Genomic DNA, 21314 nt, shown 5'->3' on the forward strand with positions numbered 1-21314 from the left:
GAAGTCGGACGCTTAACCGGCTGCGCCACCCAGGCGCCCCAAAACTGTATGAATTTTGACAAAAGCATAGTGTGATGTATCTATTGTTACATTATTATGTAGAATAGTTTCATAACCCAGAAACACAAACAAAAACAAAAAAACACTATGCTTTGCCTAGTCATTCCTCCTCCTGAACCACTGGAACTCACTAATATTCTCATTGTGCCTGTAGTTCTGCCTTTTCTGGATTATATATAATTGAAATAATAAAATACCTAGCTCCATTAGACTGCTGTCTTAAATTTAGTAATATACATTTAAGATTCGTCCATATCTTTTCATGGCTTGATAGATCATATCTTTCCATCACTGAATAACAATCCATTGTACATATACCATATACCTTTTTTAAAAAATTCATACAGGGGCATCTTAGTTGCTTCCAATTTGGGCAGTTATGAATCAAGTCGCTCTAAATATTGATGTGCATATTTTTGTGTATACATGTTTTTAAATCAGTTGAGTAAACACCTAGGATTATGATACCTCCTAGGATTGTATAATAAGACTATTTTTAGCTTTGTAAGAAACTTCTAGTTGCCAAAAGTGGCTGTACCCTTTGTACTCCCCTCAGCAATTAATAATAATTCTTGTAGATATGTATCCCCACCAATAATTGGTATTACTAGCTTTTTAGAGTTTCAGGCATTCTAATAGGTATGCTGTGGTATGTCATTGTGATTTCTATTTTTTTTAATGTGTTACTAGTGTTACATTTTGAGAATTCTCTGTATATACTGGATATGTTTTTCAGAAATATGATCTACAATTTTTTCTCCAAGTCTACACCACTTTTTTAAAAGTTCTTAGCTCTGTCTTTACCAAAGAAAATTTGTTTATTTCCTATTTATCATATAGTTGTTTTCTCTTAATGGTTATTTTTTGGTGTTGTATATAAAACCAAACTATTTGCCCAATTCAAAATTAGGCAGAGTTTATACTATGTTTTCTTCCAGAAGCAGTGTAGTTTTAGATTTTTAGATTTTATAACAGATTGTCTATTTTAAGTACATTCCATGACATGTGATATAAAGATCAAGATTCATTGATTTCTCCAATGAATACCTGTTCCACTCTCTTTTATCCAGTGAGTTGCTTAGCACATTTATCAAAAATCAGTTAACTATATTTGTGTTGATCTATTTTCTATTATGTAATAGATATGTAATCAAAACAGAATGGTAGTGGCACAAAATAAACACCTTTATATTATTTCACTAATACCACACTGTTTAGATTATTATAACAATTATAACAAGTCTGAAAAGTTGGAAGTATGAACCCTCAAAATTTGTTCTTTTCCAAAAGTTTTAGGGAGTCTTATCCCTCACATTACATATAAATTTTATGTTAACCTGTCAATATATGCCAAGAAGATCTGCTGAGGTATTTTTGAGATTGCTATGAATGAATCAATTTAAGTAGAAGTGACATCTTAAGAATATTGAGTCTTCTAGTACATAAACATAATTTGTCTCTCCATTTGTTTAGGAATTCTAAATTTCTTTCAAGGGAATTTTAGTTTTCAGCATACAGATTCTGTACATGTTTTATTAGAATTATATCTAAGTAGTTCCTTTTGGTGCTGTAGTAATCTTTGGTATCTTTGTTTTAAAAATTCAGTTCATTGCAGCTATACAAAAATACAATTACTTTATGTTGACATTGCATCATGGGATATTGTTAAACTTGCTTTCCAAATTTAGTTCTTTTGAAGGTTCTTTGATACTTTCTACAGAGGCAATTATGTTGCAAGTTAATAGAGATAGTTTTTGTATCTTCCTTTCCAATCTGAATATAATTTCTTTTTTTTTTTTCTTTTTTTTTTCAACGTTTATTTATTTTTGGGACAGAGAGAGACAGAGCATGAACGGGGGAGGGGCAGAGAGAGAGGGAGACACAGAATCGGAAACAGGCTCCAGGCTCTGAGCCATCAGCCCAGAGCCTGACGCGGGGCTCGAACTCACGGACCGCGAGATTGTGACCTGGCTGAAGTCAGACGCTTAACCGACTGTGCCACCCAGGCGCCCCTCATGTAACCAACTTTAGAAGAAAGAAATCCTTATTTTCTCATTATGTATGAGGTTAGCTTCTATAGATATCCTTTATTTACTAAGGGAATTTCTACCCTTAGTTTGTTCAGTTTTATTATGAACAAATGGTGAGTTATACAAAACATTCTACATTTGCTTTAGTAAGTTAATATGGTAATTTTCATTATTTTTTTATTGAAGTATATAATTAACATACAGTATTATATTAGTTTTAGGTGTACAATATAATGATTCAATAATATTATATGTTACTCATTGCTCATCAAGATAAGTGTACACTTTATCTCTTTTATATTGCGCCTCACTTCACCTCCCTTTTTTCTGGCGACCAGCAATTTGTTCTGTATTTAAATGTCTCTTTTTTTTGTTTGTTTCATTTTTTCTTTCTTTTTCTTATTTCATAGATTCCACATGTGAGTGAAATCAAATGGTATTTGTTTTTCTCTGACATTTTTTATTTAACATTATGCCTTCCAGGTCTGTCCATGTGGTCACAAATGGCAAGATCTCATTATTTTTAATGACTAAGTCATATTCTATTGTACGTATATACCACACTTTTTTTATCCATTTATCTGCTGGTGGATACTTGAATTGCTTCCATATCTTGGCTATAGATCATTCTGCAATAAACATAAGTGTTCATATATCTTTTTATTTTTATTTTTTTTAATTTTTTTATGCTTATTTCTGAGACAGAGACAGAGCATGAGTGGGGGAGGGCCAGAGAGAGAGGGAGACACAGAATCTGAAGCAGGCTCCAGGCTCTGAGCTGTCAGCACAGAGCCCAACGCGGGGCTCGAACTCACAAACCATGAGATTGTGACCTGAGCCGAAGTCGGTCGCTCAACCGACTGAGACACCCAGGCGCTCCATTGTCCATATATCTTTTTAAATTAACATTTTCATTTTCTTTGTGTAAATACCCAGTAGTGGAATTACTGGGTCATATAGTAATCCTAGTTTTAATTTTTTTCAGCAAACTCCATACTGCACCAATTTGTATTCCCACCAACAGTGCACAGGAGTTCCTTTTTCTCCACCTTCTTGCCAACGCTTGTTAATTCTTGTCTTTTTTGTTTTAGCTATTCTGACAGGTGTGAGGTAATATCTCATTATGGTTTTTATTTGTACTTGTCTGATAATAAATAGTGTTGTTGAACATCTTCTCATGAGCCTGTTGGACATCTGTATGTCTTATTTGGGGAAAAAAATGTCTATTATTTAATTGGATTATATGTGGGAGGTTTTGGTGTTCAGTTATATATTCTTTATATTTTTTGGATATGAGCCTTTTATTAGGTATATCATTGAAAATATCTTGTCTCATTCAATACATTGCCTTTTTGTTTTGTTGTTGGTTTCCTTTGCTGTGCAAAAGCTTTTTATTTTGGTGCAAGTTTTTTTGGTCCTGATAGCTTGATTTTGTTTCCTTTGCCTAAAGAGCCATATCTAGAAAAGTACTTTTATGGCTAATGTCAAAGAAATTACAGCCTATGTTTTCTTCTGGGAATTTTATGGTTTCAGGAATTATATTAGGTCTTTAGTTCATTTTGAGTTTATTTTTGTATATGGTGTTGGAAAGTGATCCAGTTTCATTCTTTTGCATGTAGCTGCCCAGTTTTCTCAGAACCATTTGTTTGTTCTGTTTTCCCCATTGTATGTTCTTGACTCCTTTGTTGTAGATTAATTGACTATATAAGTGCAGGTTTATTCCTTGGCTCTATTCTATTCCACTGATATAGGTGTCATTTTTGTGCCACTACCATTCTGTTTTGATTACTACAGCTTTGTAGTACATCTTAAATTTTGGGATTGTCATCTCTCCAGCTTCATTCTTCTTTCTCAAGATTGCTTTGGCTATTCAGGCAACTTGTGATTCCATACACATTTAAGATTATTCTAGTTCTGTGAAAAATGTTGTTGGTATTTGATAGAGATTACATTAAATCTGTAGTTTGCTTCCAATCCATGAGCATGAAATCTTTCCATTTGTTTATGTCATCTTCAATTTCTTTCATCAATGTTTTATATTTACTGGAATACATGTCTTTCACCTCCTTGGTTATGTTTACTCCTGAGTATCTTATTCTTTTCATGTAATTGTAAATTTGGATTGTTTTCTTAATTTCTCTTTCTGCTGCTTCATTATTAGTGTATAGAAATACAACAGACTTCTGTACGTTGATTTTGTATCCTGCAACTTTACTAAATTTGTTTATCAGTTCTAGCAGTTCTCGGGTAGAGTCTCTTGGATTTTCTATATATAGAATTATGTCATCTTCAATAGTAAAAGTTTTATTTCTTCCTTACAGATTTGGATGCCTTTTATTTATTTTTCTTGTCTGATTGTGGTAGCATCATATAGATATGAATCTTACCTTTTTATCCATTCAGTCACACTATATCTTTTGATTGGAGTATTTAGTCCTATTACATTTAAAGTAGGGGTGCCTGGGTGGTTCAGTCGGTTAAGCGTCCAACTTTGGCCCAGGTCATTATTTCGCGGTGCATGGGTTTGAGCTCCATGTCGGGCTCTGCGCTAGAAGCTCAGATCCTGGAGCCTGCTTTGGATTCTGTGTCTCCCTTTCTCTCTGCCTCTCCCCCAGCTTGTACATGCTCTCTATCTCTTAAAAATGAATTAACATTAAAACAATATTTTTAAAGTAGTTATTGATATGCATGTATTTACTATCATTTTGTTACTTGTTTTATTGTTGCTTTTGTAGTTTTCTGTTCTTTTCTTCTTTCTTTGTTCCCTTTGGTTTGATGGCTTTCTTTAGTGTTAATGCCTGGATTCCTTTCTCTTTATTTGCTGTATATCTATTAAATAGGCTTTTTGATTTGTGATTACCAGTAAGTTCATATATAACATGCACATAACAGTCTATATTAAGTTGATGGTCACTTAAGTTTGAACTCATTCTAAAAGCATTAAATTTTTATCTCCACCACGTTTTGCACATATGATGACATACTTTATATCCTTTACTTTTGTGAATCCCTCAACTGATTTTTATATTAATAACTGATTTCACTGGTTTTGTGCTTTAACCTCTACTGCTTTTATAAACAATCAATCTACTTTTATTATATGTTTGCATTTACCTTTGAATAGTTTTTTTTTCTTTCATTATTTCCTTACTCTTGATTATGGTTTGTTTTTTGTTTCTTTGTTTTCTACTCAAAATTTCTCTTTACCTTTCTTGTAAGGCTGGTGTAGTCGTGAACTACCTTACTTTTGTTTGTCTCAGAAACTCTTTATCTCTCCTTCTAATCTGAATGATAACCTTGCTGGGTTTAGTATTCTGGTTACAAATGTGTTTCCTTTTCAGTGTTTCAAATATATCCTGCCACTTCCTGTTGGTCTGCAAAGTTTCTGCTGAATAATCAAATGATAACCTTATGGGGTTTCCCTTGCATGTAAATCTTTTCTTTTTTCTTGGTATTTTAAAAATTATCTCTTTTATCACTATTTTTAGCCATTTTAATTATTATATGTCTTGGTGTGGATCTCCTTGAGTTGATTTCATTGGGTCCCTCTGTTGGGAGATCTGGATTTATGTTTCTTTCCCCAGATTCAGAAAGTTTTCAGCTATTATTTCTTCAAATAAGTCTTCTGCTTTCTTTTCTCTCTCTTCTCTTTCTAAGATCCCCATAATGTGAATATTATTATGCTTGATGTCACCTAGTTCCCTTGACATATTCTTTGTTTTTATTATTCTTTTTTCTTTCTTCTGTTCAGCTTGATTGCTTTCCATGACTCTGTCTTCCAAGTTGCTTATCTGTTCTTCTGCCTCCTCTAATCTGCTATTGATTTCCTCTAGTGTATTTATTGTTATTATTATTTCAGTTATTGAGTTCTTCATCTTTGACTTTTTTTTGTATATTTTCAGTCTTTTTGTTGATGGTCTCATTGAGATACTCCATTCTTTTCTCAAGTCCAATAAGTACCTTTATAACTGTTACTTTGAATTCTTTACTAAGCATAGTGCTTATCTCCATTTCATTTCACTCTTTTGATTTTTTTTCCTTTTTCTTTAATTTGGTACATATTTCTCTGATGCCTCATTTTGTCCAACTCTCTGTTTTTTTCTATGTATTTGGAAAGCCAGCCACATCTTCTGTGTCTTGAAAGTAGTCACCTTTAGAAAGAAGAGGTTCTATGGTATCCTGTAGCAGAAGGCTCCCTGTGCAAAAGCAGGAGCTTCAAGAATGTCTACTGTGTGGCTTGTGTGTACCCCACTGTTGTGTCTAGGCCACATGTTTGCCCTCAGTCTGGTAGACTGCAATTGCCCTTTGCCTGTTGTAGGTACATAGGCAGGTTTTGGCCCCTGTGCCGTTAAGCAGTCAGTCTGGGCTTGCTACAGGCTTCTAGTTGGGTGGTATCAGTAGTCAGACTAGATGTCTGCCCTCAGCCTATCTGCTGGGGCTGCAGTCACACCTAATGCAGAGGCTCTCTCTGCATTGTTCCTTGAGAGAGTTTTGTTGGAGAGTAGGGACTGCAGGCAGACCAGATGCCTGCCCCAGTCCCTCTTTTGGTGCCACAGTCAAACTGATTAGCAGGGCTCTGTATCTGTGCTGTTAGGTATAAGGGTTCAGCTTCTGGGATTTCAGGTGCACTGGTACATGTGGTTATCTTTTCCTTCCTAGGGCAGGAGTCACTTTAGATTGGCACCATTTCCTGTTGGAACTTCTTGCAGCATGTGATGTGGCAGGAGCTGCATTGGAAGGACTTCTCTGTAGTGGGGTGTGTTGGATGGAGAGACAGGAGAATATGGAAGACAGGGCTAGCAGTGCTAGCAAAATAGGGGGAGAGTGGCCCACTGGTTCCTGTAAGTGTCCTGTTATGTAGGCTGCTGAGAATGGGGAGACAAATGATGCCTTCAAGCTCTTTTGTTCCTGGAGAAATTTCCTAAAGATTGCTGCTCCTTCCATGCATGTTCCAGACTAGTAAATAGATCTCTCTGTATACCCCAGTGTTTTTCAAACTGTTGCTTCTATGCTGTAGCTCAGCTGGGTTAACTGTTATGGTGGCTCTTTAAAGACAGGCTCAGTTTTCTAGTGCCCTCTGGCTTTCCCAGAGCCAAGCCCCAGGGTTTGTAAGAACATACAAAGCTAAGCCTTACTGGCCTTCAAAGCCAAATCTCATGGGGATTCATTTTCCTAATGCGAGTCCCCCATGCCTGAGAGGTGTGGTGTGGGGTCTGATTCTCTTGCTTCTTTATGTTAGAGGTGTCCCTCCTGTTTGTTATTAGTCTCACCAGAGACTGTTGGTTCCCAACTGCGTCTCCACCCATCCTATGTTTTTCAATATGGCTTCCTTTCCAGAATTAACTGTGGAAAATCTGTTCTCCCAGTCCCCAGATAACTCTCAGAGTTAGTTACATAGTTGCATTGAGGTGACTGTAATCTTGGTCTGTCTGCAGGAGGAGGTGAGCTCAGGCCTTCCTATTCCATCATCTTTCCAGACGTCTCCTCACTGCTTAATTTTTGAACTTTGAAAGAACCTTGAATTGCTAGAATAAACAGTACTTGATTGTATTTTTTTATCTTTTTATATGTTACTCGATTTGATTTGATATTTTGTTTAGCATTTTTGTATTTATGATTATGAAGCAAAGTGTATAAGCACTTCTTAAGTTTTCCCTGGTTTTGGAATTAGAGTAATTCTGGTTTAATAAATCATTTAATTGTATCCATTTTATAGAAGGATTGTATAAATTGTTATGACTTCTTCATTAAACATTTGTTAGAATTCACTAAATATCTAGGCATGGACTGTGTTTTTGTTTTTGTTATTTTTGGAAGGTTTTCAGTGTGTACTTAATTTCTTTAATAGATATAGTACTTTTCATGTTATCTTCTTTTAATGAGTGTTAGCAGGTTATGTATTTCAAGAAATTTGCATACTTATTTACTTTTTGAATTTATGGATATGGAGTGGTTGGTAATATTAATTGATTAGCCTTTATTATCTGTGAGATCTGTGGCAATATTCCCTTTTTGTTTATGATAATAGTAATTTATGTCTTCCTTCTTTTTTTATTCTTCTTTGTCACTTTGGCTAGAGTTTTCTCTGCTTTATTGGTATATCAAAGAGCCAGCTTCTGGTTTCATTTTTTTCCTATTGTTTTCTATTTTCAATGTAATTCATTTATCATATTTCTATCTTTTGGGCCTTTCTCATTCTCTAGACTAAGCCTTGGGTACTACAACTTTTCCTTTAAACCTTGCTTTAGCTGAATTTTATTTCTTGTTTATTCAGTTTTATTCAATGCAAAACATTATTAACTTACTCTGAGAGTATCACTTTGGGCCATGAGTTATTCAAGATTTTATTGTCTCATTTTCAAATACAGAGATTATTAAACTTATCTTTCTGTTATTGATTTCTAGTTTAATTCAATCATGGGCTGAGAAATACTGCATATAATTTCTCTCCTTTTAATGGTATACAGAAGTTTGTCTTATGTAGTATAAAAAAAGTCTTGGTGAAGGTTTAATATACATTGTTAGGGGAATGTTTGAGATCATTAGGTCAAATTAATTGATAGTGTTCCTCAGGTTTTCTATATCTGTACAAATGTTATTTCTCCCAGTTGTATCAACTTATGAAAAAGAAGTGTGTTAAATTCTCCTAGTGTTGTTTCTATTCTGTAGTTTTACTTATTTTTGACTTAATGGATTTTGATTCTTACTAATCAAGTAATCATGTAAACATGTAGGGTTGTTGTATATTGTTGGAAAATTGACCTTTTTATACCTATACAATTGTCTTTTCTTCTTGATAATATTCTATGTTTTGAAATGTGTCTTTACTTATGGGTATTGTTTACACGCTAAAGCTTTTCTTTCTTTTACTAACTTTTTAATATCTTTATATTTAAAACGGTGATTTAAAAAAAAATTTAATGTTTATTTTTGAGAGAGAGAGACAGACCGTGAGCGGGGAAGAGTCAGAGAGAGAGGGAGACACAGAATCTGAAGCAGGCTCCAGGCTCTGAGCTGTCAGCACAGAGCCCAACACGGGGCTTGAACTCACAAACTGCAAGATCATGACCTGAGCCGAAGTCAGACGCTGAATTGACTGAGCCACCCAGGTACCCCTAAAATGGGCTGTTCCTATTTTAATCAATCTGACAAGTTCTGTCTTTCAATTAATGTCTTTAGGCCATGCACATTAAAACTGATACTGATATGGTTGTATTGTTTTCTATTTGTTCCATCTCCTCTTTGTTTATATCTTTTTTATTTGCCCCCTTTCAATTTAATTCAGCATTTTCCTTTCCATTTAATATTCTCTATTGGCATGTTATATTTATATATTTTAAAATTCCTTTTTAGTGGTTCAGGGTTTACTATATATTTCTCTAATTACTTACTCACAGTTTACCTTTGAATTACATTATACCACTTCATATATAGTGCAAGCACGTTATAGTAGCACATTCTCTATTTCTCTTCCTTCCACCCTTGAGCTAGTGTTGCCATGTATTTCACTTAGCCTATGATATGAACACAGTATCAGATGGGTTTTTTTGTTTTTTTTTTTTAATTTTTTTTTTTCAACGTTTATTTATTTTTGGGACAGAGAGAGACAGAGCATGAACGGGGGAGGGGCAGAGAGAGAGGGAGACACAGAATCGGAAACAGGCTCCAGGCTCCGAGCCATCAGCCCAGAGCCTGACGCGGGGCTCGAACTCATGGACCGTGAGATCGTGACCTGGCTGAAGTCAGACGACCAACCGACCGCACCACCCAGGCGCCCCAGTATCAGATGTTTTAAAATTTGGCTTTGATTAGCTACTGATCTGTTAGCATATTTAAGGTTAAACATTATTTTATCTTAATATCATTATGTGAATCCAGGGTTCTGTTATATTCCTTCTGCCTTTAGTAGTTCTTGTAGTGTAAATCTTTTGCTAAAAATCTGTCAGATTTTGTCTGAAGAAGTGAATATTATTCACTTTTATATTGAGAGATATATTTTTATGGGTATAGAATTCTGGTGTATATATATTTATCAATTTTGAGATGTATCCAATGTTTTTGCCTTAAGCTTTCTGGAAAGAATTCTGCTCTTTGTTTTTTTGTTTTGTTTTGTTTTGTTTCTTTCCTTCTTTTGCTTGCTTGGTGTTGTCAGAGCTTATTAGGTAAATTTTGGTGCCTGTTGCCTGCTATTAATTTTGCAGAAGTGTCAGCCATTACTTTACTTCTTCAAAATAATGCTTCTGTTCTATTTTCTTTCTCTCCTCCTTCTGGGACTTCAGTTACACGTTTGTTAGTTTAAGTCCCATCGCTTTCAGAGGATCCATTTAGATTACTTAGAATTGTTTTCCTGTTTGTTTTTGAGTTTCAGTATTAACTTCAAGTGGAGAGATTCTTTCCTTGGCTTAACTGAGTCTACTGATGAACCTGCCAAAGGCATTCTTCATTATTGTTTTCACATTTTTATTCCTGCCATTTCTATTTGGTTCTTTCTTATCATTTTTAATCCCCCTGTTGAAGTTTCTCATCTTGTCTCAGGTATTCTTTATCATTTTTGATAGAGCCATCAACATTTTAAAAATAATTTTTAATTCCTTTTCAGAAGAAAATGCTAATGTATACATCATATCTGAGTCTGGTCCTTTTGACTGTTGTATGTGTTGTCAGTGCAGTGCTTTTTCTCTGCCTTTTCTTATGTATTTCAATTTATTGTTCAGTAGTGAACAATGGAAATAAATGGAACAATGGAAATAAACAAGTTTATGGTCAAAATGATCACAGCTTCCCATGCTAAAAATCTTTATTTGGGGGTTTGAGTTAATCTTGTTAGGAGTTGACCTGAGCTTGAAGTTTCAGTGGTCATTGGAATCTTCCATAACTGCTTTATGTTGAGGGTGGGAGCTGATTTGATGGAGAGTTTTTCTCAGTGTCTGTTACTCACTCACTCTTAGGCTTTTCCTTTGCAGTGTGCTTCCCTCTTACTTCTTACTAGATACTTGCTAGCCTTATGGCGATGGGTGTGGGTCAAGGAGTAACATTATCATATCATTATCATAATCATTATCAATTTTTTGGGTGAAGACTCAGTATTAGGCAGACTGTGCTCTTGGGTCTCATGGATGTGACCTTCTCAGTATCCCTTCCATTCTCCTAGCTGTAGTTTTGGCCTAAAATTATTTCTGCTCTTCCTTAAGAATAAAGGTTTGGCTGTGTTCCATTCTTCTAGCTGCAATGGATTTCCATCATGGGTTGCCCTGAAGGCAATAGTTCTTGTTGTTATACCTACTGTAGATTAATGCTTTAATTTGAAGCATATTAGAGTATAAGAATTACTGATGAAGTCTCACGTCCACTATACTTGCTTTCCTAGCCCATGCCAGCACCATGATGGTGTCATTTGGATGATTACCTGGTGAATTAAAAACAAGGCTTGAAAATTCATATGAACTGTCTTGCATATAAACATGCCTCTTACCACACACTATTACCAGCCCACACTCTACCTATTTGTTGTTTTGTTGTTAACTGAATTTTTATTACTTTTGTTTAGCTATATATTCCTCAGGTTCACCTTCCCTTGTAGAAATCTCTCTCTCTTTAGATAATGGGCTGGTTGGTTGCCCTGTGACCTCAACCATTTTGATGAGTTAAAAAAAAAAAAGTGTACACACATTTTAGCCAGCTCTAAGTTTTAGAGCAATACTATTTTCTGAATTTTAAAAAATAATAAATTGAGCAAAAATTGGTCATCACTGAATGGTACAGAGTAGATATCAGTGTATATCAGTAGCTGTGGTTGGTTCTAAGTTTTAGGATAATTTAGGATATTATTATATATATTATATATTATTTATATTATTATTATTATTATTATATATTATAGATTTAGAACACTTTAGGATCATTTTATCATAATTGTAAGCATGTGTCAAGGAAAGACAAGAATGGATGGAACTAATTCTACATTATGCTTCTCACCAAAGTTATTGATAATTTATATATTGTTGCTTGGCAAGTTAGATCTCATCTAGAAAAGGCCTCTTTCCAGTGGGTAGGATCTAGAATTTTGGTGTTATGGCAGAAACTATTTGGGAAGCATAATTATACTGCTTAAGACATTAACAAAAATGTGTTTTATGAGATATTGTTTTAGGTGGAAGTAAGTCTTTTGCCAGGCAGGGAAACAACAGAGCACAGATCTTAGATGAAGGGAGTTATGGGGAATGGCAGTAGCAAGAGCTGAAAATTAAAATACCAGATTGTCTGAGTTTTACTGCATAAATTTAATGGGGCCCTGGCCTACAAAACCAGACTTAAGGGATACATCTGGTTATAAAAACTAGGAAAGCATAGGAAGGATTAAGAGAAAATCATACTCTTATTTTGGTACCTTGGTACCCCTTACTACATGGGTTTAAAACAACAGTCCAAGTTCAGATCTTTGTTTCTGGTGATTATATATATATATATATATATATATATATATATATATATATGTATATATGTATATATATGTGTATATATATATATACACATATATGTGTATATATATACATATATATGTGTGTATATATATATACACACACATATACATATATACATATACACACATATAAATACATATATACATATATGTATATACATTTATACATATAAATACATACATTTTTTTTCAGTTCCGGGGGGAAGCACCCTATTTTAATATCCCTACCACAAAAGAGTTTAGATTTTAAAAGAATATTAAAACCTCAGTGTGTAGGGGTTTTTGAAATGAGAGTTCATTTGCTTCCTTTTGGAGGCTGTTATTTATAATTCAATACAGTTCCTTTACAGTTGTCTTTCTGGATTATTCCACAAAGCTATTGTGAAGATACAGTACCATCCCTTGTCTTCTACTCATGAGTATAGAATTTCACTGAAACGTTCTGAACTTATCTCCAAGTAGTTTCATCAGATAAGTTTCCAGTCTATTCTTTATTTACAGTTTCTTGTCCCATATTCTCTCTTCTGAATGTTTTGTCTTTTTTTTTAGAAACAAATATAATGCTGGAGCAAATATAATTGAATGGCAAGTTACTATTTCATGACTCTGATGCTTCCTTAAAAGGGGGTAGGAGTGGAAAGGAGGGAGATCAAGATGGGCACATGGTACAGGTTACATTTCAAGTTTGCTTCCCAAAGTTAACTTTGCATATGATGACCCACTCTCACTACACAAATGTCTGGACCAGGGGAGCCTGGGTGGTTCAGTCAGTTGAGCATCCGACTCTTGATTTTGGCTCAGGTCATTATCTCACCATTCGTGAGTTCAAGCCCCACATCAGGCTCTATGCTGACAGTGCAGAGTCTGCTTGGGATTCTCTCCCTATCTCTCTCTTTCTCTCTCTCTTCCTCCTCCGCTTGTGCTCTCTCTCTCAAAATAAATAAATAAACTTAAAAAACAATGTCTGGACCAAACTGGGTAACCAAGATCATTATGAATTCTATAAAGAAAAATAAAATACAACAAATAACATTAACATGTGAAACATTTTAAATGTGATGTCTTAGTTCAATTTAAAATTATTGATTTTTGCTTCAAATACAGTTAAACATATACAAAATATGTAAAATATATATAGCATATGACATGTCAAATATGCATTTTAAGGTAATTTTTGCCAGAAGTTAAATGTGTAGAGTTTATTTTGGCTCAAAATTAAAAAGGTTTTTCTTTAGTCAGGCATACCTGTGTACTACAACTGCTAGGTAATAAGGAAATTGAATGAATGCCCTGATAGCTCTGTAAATTATTTTAAGGTTCATGAGAGCATGAAATTTAGTCATGACCTGTTCTTCTTTTCCCTTACATTACAAAAATGAAAGCTCAACAAGAATGTGTGGCTCCCTTTTATAAATTTGAAATCTACTTGTGTTTCAGAGAGACTGCTAGCTATTTTCAGGTGGGGAGAATGATTGTCTGAAATCTATCTAAATGTATTTGTGATTCCAAGAACATAAATTAAATTATACATAACATATAGGCCAAACACACACACACACACACACACGATCCACTGCTTCTTTTTAAACCTACTGTCTCTAAATAAACATGGTTTTCTACTTTGCTTTAGATATTTACGACTACCTTTAAAATAAAATGTTAACATTTCTCTTGCATCCAGGTTTCTTTCACAATTTGTGAGTTACTTTTAAATGTAAAATATTTGCTGATAAAGAAATAATTTAATAGCATGAGACAGTTTAATTGAATGGCCCTTATGGTCATGATACATCTAAATAGGCATTCCATCATCACACTTCAGTGTCTCAGATTTATGAAGTTAGTTATTTCTCATCATCAGTAAAATATGTGGATGACACTACCTCTGTTTCAGAGTTGCCGTGAGGATTAAATGAATTTCTGTTATTTCCAAAACCTTTATTATTCTGATCACCATGTTGTAAAAACACACTGCTTAGAATTGAGTATAATACTTGAGTCATGGGTGATTAACAAAAATCATTAATACACACTGTTTTTGCAATTAGATCTTGTATTAATGGGTCTTAGAATATGCTAGACATTTTAACAGGTGTCTAACATTGTTGGCTTGTTCAGCTTAGAGTAAATTAAACTTCAAACCTGAGTGAAATGCAGGTTTCAGATGATAGAGCCATATATATTCTTTACTTCCCAACAACAGGTTATTTGCTAGAATTGCAGTTATACAAATTGCTATAGGGAACAATTTTGTTCTCCAAATTTAATCAGGTAAAGCCATAAACATATCAAAGTGCAGAAACTGCTGTCATTTTAATATGATTTGTTTACTACAATTTTTCATGTACATGTAAGCGTAATTGGGAAATATGTCGTTATTCCCTATGAACAGCAATCTGTTATCAAAATATAAGGATATACAGAGATTGTTTTTAATGGAATAGATAGTACACAAAGTTTTCTACAATTACTGGAGGTGGGGCTTATCTATAAAAAATCCGCTAAAATTTTTCAAACAAAATTGAGAATTTCTTAGTATAAGACTAGGGAAGAAAAAAAAACAGAAACAATAGTCGAAGTAAAAAAATAGACTTGCAATTCCAATTTTTAAAATTTTCTACACTGTTAAAAGACAAAAAACAAAATAATAGGGAAATGTGATAGGGAAACATTACTGCATTCATAATTGTAATTGTAGAGAGAATTCCTCTAGAAGAGCCTACACATTTGTCTTATTTACCATTGTATAAATAATGTATAGTAGATTAGCATATAATAGATACTAAGAATATTTAGAGAGAATATAAATAAACTAAAAAGTGAATAATGAATGGATGAATGGTGAATGGAAAGTTCCACCTATTTTGTGAAAACTTATCTTTTATAAAATTTTCTAATGTTTACTTATTTTGAGAAAGAGAGAGTGAGAGAAGGGGGAGGACAGAGAGAGGAATAAAGAGAGAATCCCAAGCAGACTTTGCACTTGAACACACAAACCACAAGGTCATGACCTGAGCCAAAATCGAGTCAGAGGCTTAACCAACTGAGCCACCCAGCCACCCCAAAAATAAATTTTTAAAATTGAGATATAACTTACGTATATTGAAATCTGAAGATCTTATGTGTATATTTAAATGAGTTCCGATGATCGTAAAATCTATATACTCATCATTTAAGACAAAGTATAGGATATTTTTGGTGCAGTACAGGGTTGCCATGACAGAGCTGCAGCAGCTCTGGGGGCAGGAGGAGGTATGCTCTGTGGTGAAGAGTCTGGGGAGAGAGAAAGTCCAGAAGATACAAGGCCTCATGTTCCAGTGCAGCACCAGCTGTTGTGAGGACAGTAGGGCTTCCACTGCAGCTGATGCCCCAGTACATTGAGCGTTGCCATACGCCTCTGGTGACCAGTGCATTGGATAAGTTCCAGGACCACCTGGCCCTGTGTACCATGCATTGCAATGACGAAGCCAAAGATTCAATAGATTCAGGAAGTAAAGAGCGTCAGGTGAAATGGAAGCTGGAGAGTTGAGTGACTAAGTGTGTGGATGACCACATGTACTGCATCCCTACCATGACCTAGAAGATGAAGGCGTCTCGCCTGTCTATTGGGAAATAGAAGTCTTTGCAATTGGCCATCAGAGCTGACAGCAGGGATCTATTTAAAATGTGAAATAGGAGTTTTGGACTTTTAAGTGAAGTTTGATGCAGCAAGTTTGAGGCATGTGACACTTGCCTCTGAACCCTGGTTCCTTTGTTTCAACCTTAGAAAGCGAAACCGAAAAAACTTCTGCTAAAATTTGGGTCAGACATAGCACAGGAGAGGTTTTGATGGCCTCAGTTTCACATGCTTGTCTTGGCACTAGGGATCTCCCTTGCACCAAGCCTGAGCCCTCCAAGGTACCAGATTCTTCTTAGGATATGGGCACCAACAAGCTGGCAGGTTCCTCTACACTGCCTATAATCTGGTGGAGTGTGAGTAGAGGTGTTTCCATTTGTTGCCAACCTTCTGTTTATCAGAAGGACCTCTAAGTCATTTTCCATAAGCTGTAAAACAAAATCCACAAGGTCACTAATTTAGCAAGGGAAAAAATGGTTTCTGGGTCTTTGTTTTGCTTGGTTTTGTTTTATATAGAAGATCATGAAGTTGATTAAAGATGTGGAGCTGGGAGAGGTAGTTTGGATCAGAACTTGAACAATTCCTTGTGGACATCTGTTTCTGGCTATCAAGATGTTAATATGCATTTCTTGAAATACGCATTACATCTTTCAGCCAGGAGACCCTGTAAAAACAGAGAGGCGATGTTACACAGGTTATGGGAAACGTACCTTCCCTCTGGTCGCCATGATGGGCCCTGAGGCTAACTGCAGCAGAGCAATAGGACAATCTTGCAATAACACGCTCCCTTGAAGGGAAAGAGGGTTTTGATTACACTACATGCCAGTATCCAGGAGTAAACATTGAAGGAGAAACTGTTGCCTTCTTAATTAAGAGACTTATTAAGTACTAAATTTGGAAAATCCAGAATGGAATAAAAGTCTTAAACTCATTATTGCTTACTTAGCCCCCTGAAACAACAGAGCTCTCCTGAGACACTCCCTTGGCAAGAAGAAGGTCAAAGGAGAAAAAGTAAGCAGCTCAGGGGTGAGCTGTGATTCCTTTAAAGGAAAAGAGGAGAAACTCCCTCGTTACCAAATGCCACTTTTGCTTGGGCCTTCTGTAGCAGTTTGCGGGCTGTCCCAGCTCTAGCACCCTATCATTTTGAGAAAGACCTTCTTGTCTTTCTAGTAACTTATTACTTGAAATGACAATATAGCCTGTATTGGGTGTTTCAAAGCTGTGATATATTTCCTAGTGGTTTGGTTTTTTAAAATAAAGTTTAGTTTTTCATCCAAAAAACAAAGGGGGTATGGAATACTTCTTTCATCTCCTTACCTGTTCCATGCCCCAAAGAAAACCACTCATTTCTACCATCAGCAATTATCATTGCCAGGTCATGGACTTTCTATAAATAAAACCAGAAAGTGACTACTCCTTTGCTTGGCTTCTTTTGCACCTGCATTTTGGAGACAAAATAATATTTATTTGGAGATAAAATTTATTTGGAGATTTATTTGGAGATAAAATAAAAATATGTGCTTAAAAGTCTGAAATATATAGGAAAGAAAATAAGGATATTCTCTCTTCCCACACAATAATGTGAGAGACCCTCCTCTCCTTTTGTTTCCTTTCTGCCTGACACTTGCTGGAAAAATCACCAGGGAGAAATTCTAGGAACCCTGAAGGATGGTATGGAGAGAACCCCACTTGTCATGACTTTAGACTTACGTGAGCAAGGCATGTGTCTTTGTTTTGTGAAACCCTTGAGATTTTGGAGTTGTTACTGCTGTTGGCATGCCCTAATATAAGTAGAAAGTAGATGTCTTATTTACTGCCATTGTAAAAGCAAAACACAAATTACAAATAAGAAACTTAATTCTCTCTGTTGAAAATAAGGGAAGAGACTGCCTTTCCTTAGAGCATTTACTTTAGAAAACTTGACAGTAGTGAATTCTTATCTGCCTTCTTGAAATATTTGCAAATCTTTTTAAAAGCTAAAACTGCCACTTGCTGGCTTTATGACCCAGAAATGTCTCTTTCAACAAGCAGGGAACCATTGCCTTGAAATGTAATCATCAACAAAGACAGGGCCTCAATCTTCCAATTTCTGGGGGAGAATAGGAGCCTAATTTTTGTAGCGCCTTTTGCCAAGTTGCAGAACTACCTTTTTCCAAGTTGCAGAAGATGCTAGCAAGTCTTCTTACTTGAAGACTGGTTATTGTTTCTCTTGAGAACATGTATGTAAATGGTGTTCGTCTGTGTGGCTCTTTGAACGGGTGAGAGATCTTTCTGGTTTTGCAAACTCTTAGCAAATTATCTGTGATGCACATCACATTCTGGTTTAATGCTTATGCAATAATGAAGTTGTTTTATCTCTCTTTTATCTTTGTGCAGAGGTTTTTGAGAAGATTTTGTTTTTAATTATATTTCCCCAACAATTCTGATAATGAAGACAGTATGTTTGGAAGTTCCTGAACTGAGCAATGCAGCTGAAGGTCTGTGGCCACACAATAGTCAGGTAAGTGGCCATGAATTATAGAAAAGTTTCCCCTCCAGCTCTCCACTCTTTTGGAATACTAGATAAACCACCACACTCTCTCAGTTCAAGATTTTACTATTGAATAGCATGGGTAATACAGGTTCTAAAACACCATTCAGATCATATTGTTGGAAAATATGAAAATGCAAAAATATTGCCTCTAGCTCTTCCTCTTAAAAAGCTGATATCTTTCTGTCATATTTTGAATGGATATATAAGAATCTGGTTCTTTAATGGCATAAGAACAGTTCTTTTGATTTGGATAAATTAATGTATTTTCCGGGATTCTTGGGTTTCATCCCAAATAAATTAATTATGGGTATTTGGGGGGATATAATTCTAAGAAGAAAATGAAATATGATTTGGATAACCAGAGCGCAAAATATTGAAGAAAAAAAAAAGAGAGGAAATGTGAGACTTAAAGGCACTTCCCCTTTATCAGAGCTTTCCTTCTTTCTCTACTGTTCCTGTTTTCTCCATTCTCCCTGTGTCTCTTTGTCCTTCCTTGCCTCAAACTGACTCCTTGAAGAAGGTGATGATTTTTTGAACAAGCAGTTCCCTCAATAGCGGATTTCCTTGAAAAAAAAGGAATAAGGGCACAATTTCTTGACTGGTTAATGAATCACCCGCTCAGTTTGATGACACAGGTTTGTGTATCTTATACCTTGGACCTGAGTCGTTTTCATATTTTAGTCTAGATTCCACTTTCAAGCATCTCTTCTCATCCATGCACTCTGTAGCTAGGAAAGCAGACTTAATGGTGAGATGTAATTGGGGGATAATGGAGAATATAGTGAAAACCTATGACCCCCTGTATAACCAGTAGAATGGAGAGTAGCTACACCAGTCACTTGGAAAAAGGCAGGCAAGCAAGCTATTAAGTGGATGAATGCCAGCATGGGAAGGGAAATAAAAATGCCCCATAATTTACATTTCTCTTGTCTCAGTGCTAGAAAAACAAGCCCTTCCTATTTGGACTGACAGAAAAGCTGATAGCATTGAGTATCCAGAACTCCCATTCTTTCACATTCAGTCAGTATGTGTTTTTAGGTCTGAGGTGAGTCTCTTGCAGGCAGCATAATCATGAGTCATGTTTTTTAACCCATTCCGGCACTCCTTGTCTTTTGATTGGAGCATTTAGACCATTTACATTTAAAATAATTATTGATAGGTGTGAAATTAATGTCATTTTGTTAATGTTTTATAGTTGTTTTTGTAGTTCTCTGTTTCTTTTTCTCTTGCTCTCTTTCCTTGTGATTGATGACTTTCTTAAGTATTATCCTTGGTTTTCTTTCTCTTTATTTTTTGTGTATTTATTATAAGTGTTGGGTTTGTGGTTAACATAGGGTTTATCTATAGCATCCTAAGTACATAGCAATCTATATTAAGTTGATAGTCACTTCAGTTCAAACACATTTTAAAAGAATTATTTTTTTTTACTTCCACATCCATATCGCATGTATATGTTGTCATATTTTATATATTTTTGTTCATAATTTTCTTTTAAGTATAGTCTTTTCCCTGTAAAGAAGTCCCTTTCACATTTCTTATAAGGCCTGTGTATAGGTGATAAACACTCTTAACTTCTGTTTGTGAAACTTTTATCTATCAATTCTGAGTAGTTAACAACATTATCAGCAGAATATTCTTGATTGTAGGTTTTTTCCTACCAGAACTTTGAGTAAATCATGCCATTCCCTTCTGGCCTGCAAAGATTCTGCTGAAAAATCAGCTGATATCTGTATGGAATTTCCCTTACATAACTTCTTTTTCTCTCTTGCTCCTTCTAAAATTCTCTCTTTATCTTTAATCTTTGACATTTTACTTATTATGTGTGTGGTGTGGACCTCCTTGGATTCATCTTATTTGGAAATCTCTGTGTTACCTGAACCTGGATATCAGTTTCCTTTCCCAGATTAGGAAAGTCTTCAGTTATTTCTTTAATAGGTTTTCTCCCTTTTTTTTATCTTCTCCTTCTGGGACGCCTATAACATGAATGTTTGTTTGCATGAGGTTCTCCAAAAAGGACTTTAACCTATCCTCATTTTTTAAAATGTTTTTAATGTTTATTTATTTATTTTTTCAACATTTATTTATTTTTGGGACAGAGAGAGACAGAGCATGAACAGGGGAGGGGCAGAGAGAGAGGGAGACACAGAATCGGAAACAGGCTCCAGGCTCCGAGCCATCAGCCCAGAGCCGGACGCGGGGCTCAAACTCCCGGACCGCGAGATCATGACCTGGCTGAAGTCGGACGCTTAACCGACTGCGCCACCCAGGCGCCCCAATGTTTATTTATTTTTGAGAGAGAGAGACACAGTGCACAGGGGGAGGATCAGAGAAAAAGGGAGACACAGAATTCGAAGCAGGCTCCAGTCACTGAGCAGTCAGCACAGAGCCCGATGTGGGGCTCCAACTCACAAACCACTAGATCATGACCTGAGCCGAACGGGACTGAGCTACCCAGGTGCCCAACTGGTCCTCATTTTTTAAAATCCATTGTTCTTTTTGCTGCTCATCTTGGGTGCTTTCCATCACCCTGTCTTCTGGACAGTCAACCCATTCATCTGCATCCACTAATCTCTTATTTATTCCCTCTAATGTATT

The 21314-nt window shown here is 35.5% G+C and overlaps 1 pseudogene; it reads left to right on the forward strand.

The window, feature by feature from the left end:
• The first annotated feature begins 15786 nt into the window (after window positions 1-15786).
• On the forward strand, window positions 15787-16186 carry LOC122491342 (annotated as a pseudogene).
• Window positions 16187-21314: the final 5128 nt, after the last annotated feature.

This window comes from Prionailurus bengalensis, chromosome C2 (assembly GCF_016509475.1).
Source record: "Prionailurus bengalensis isolate Pbe53 chromosome C2, Fcat_Pben_1.1_paternal_pri, whole genome shotgun sequence".
Taxonomy (NCBI): Eukaryota; Metazoa; Chordata; class Mammalia; order Carnivora; family Felidae; genus Prionailurus; species Prionailurus bengalensis.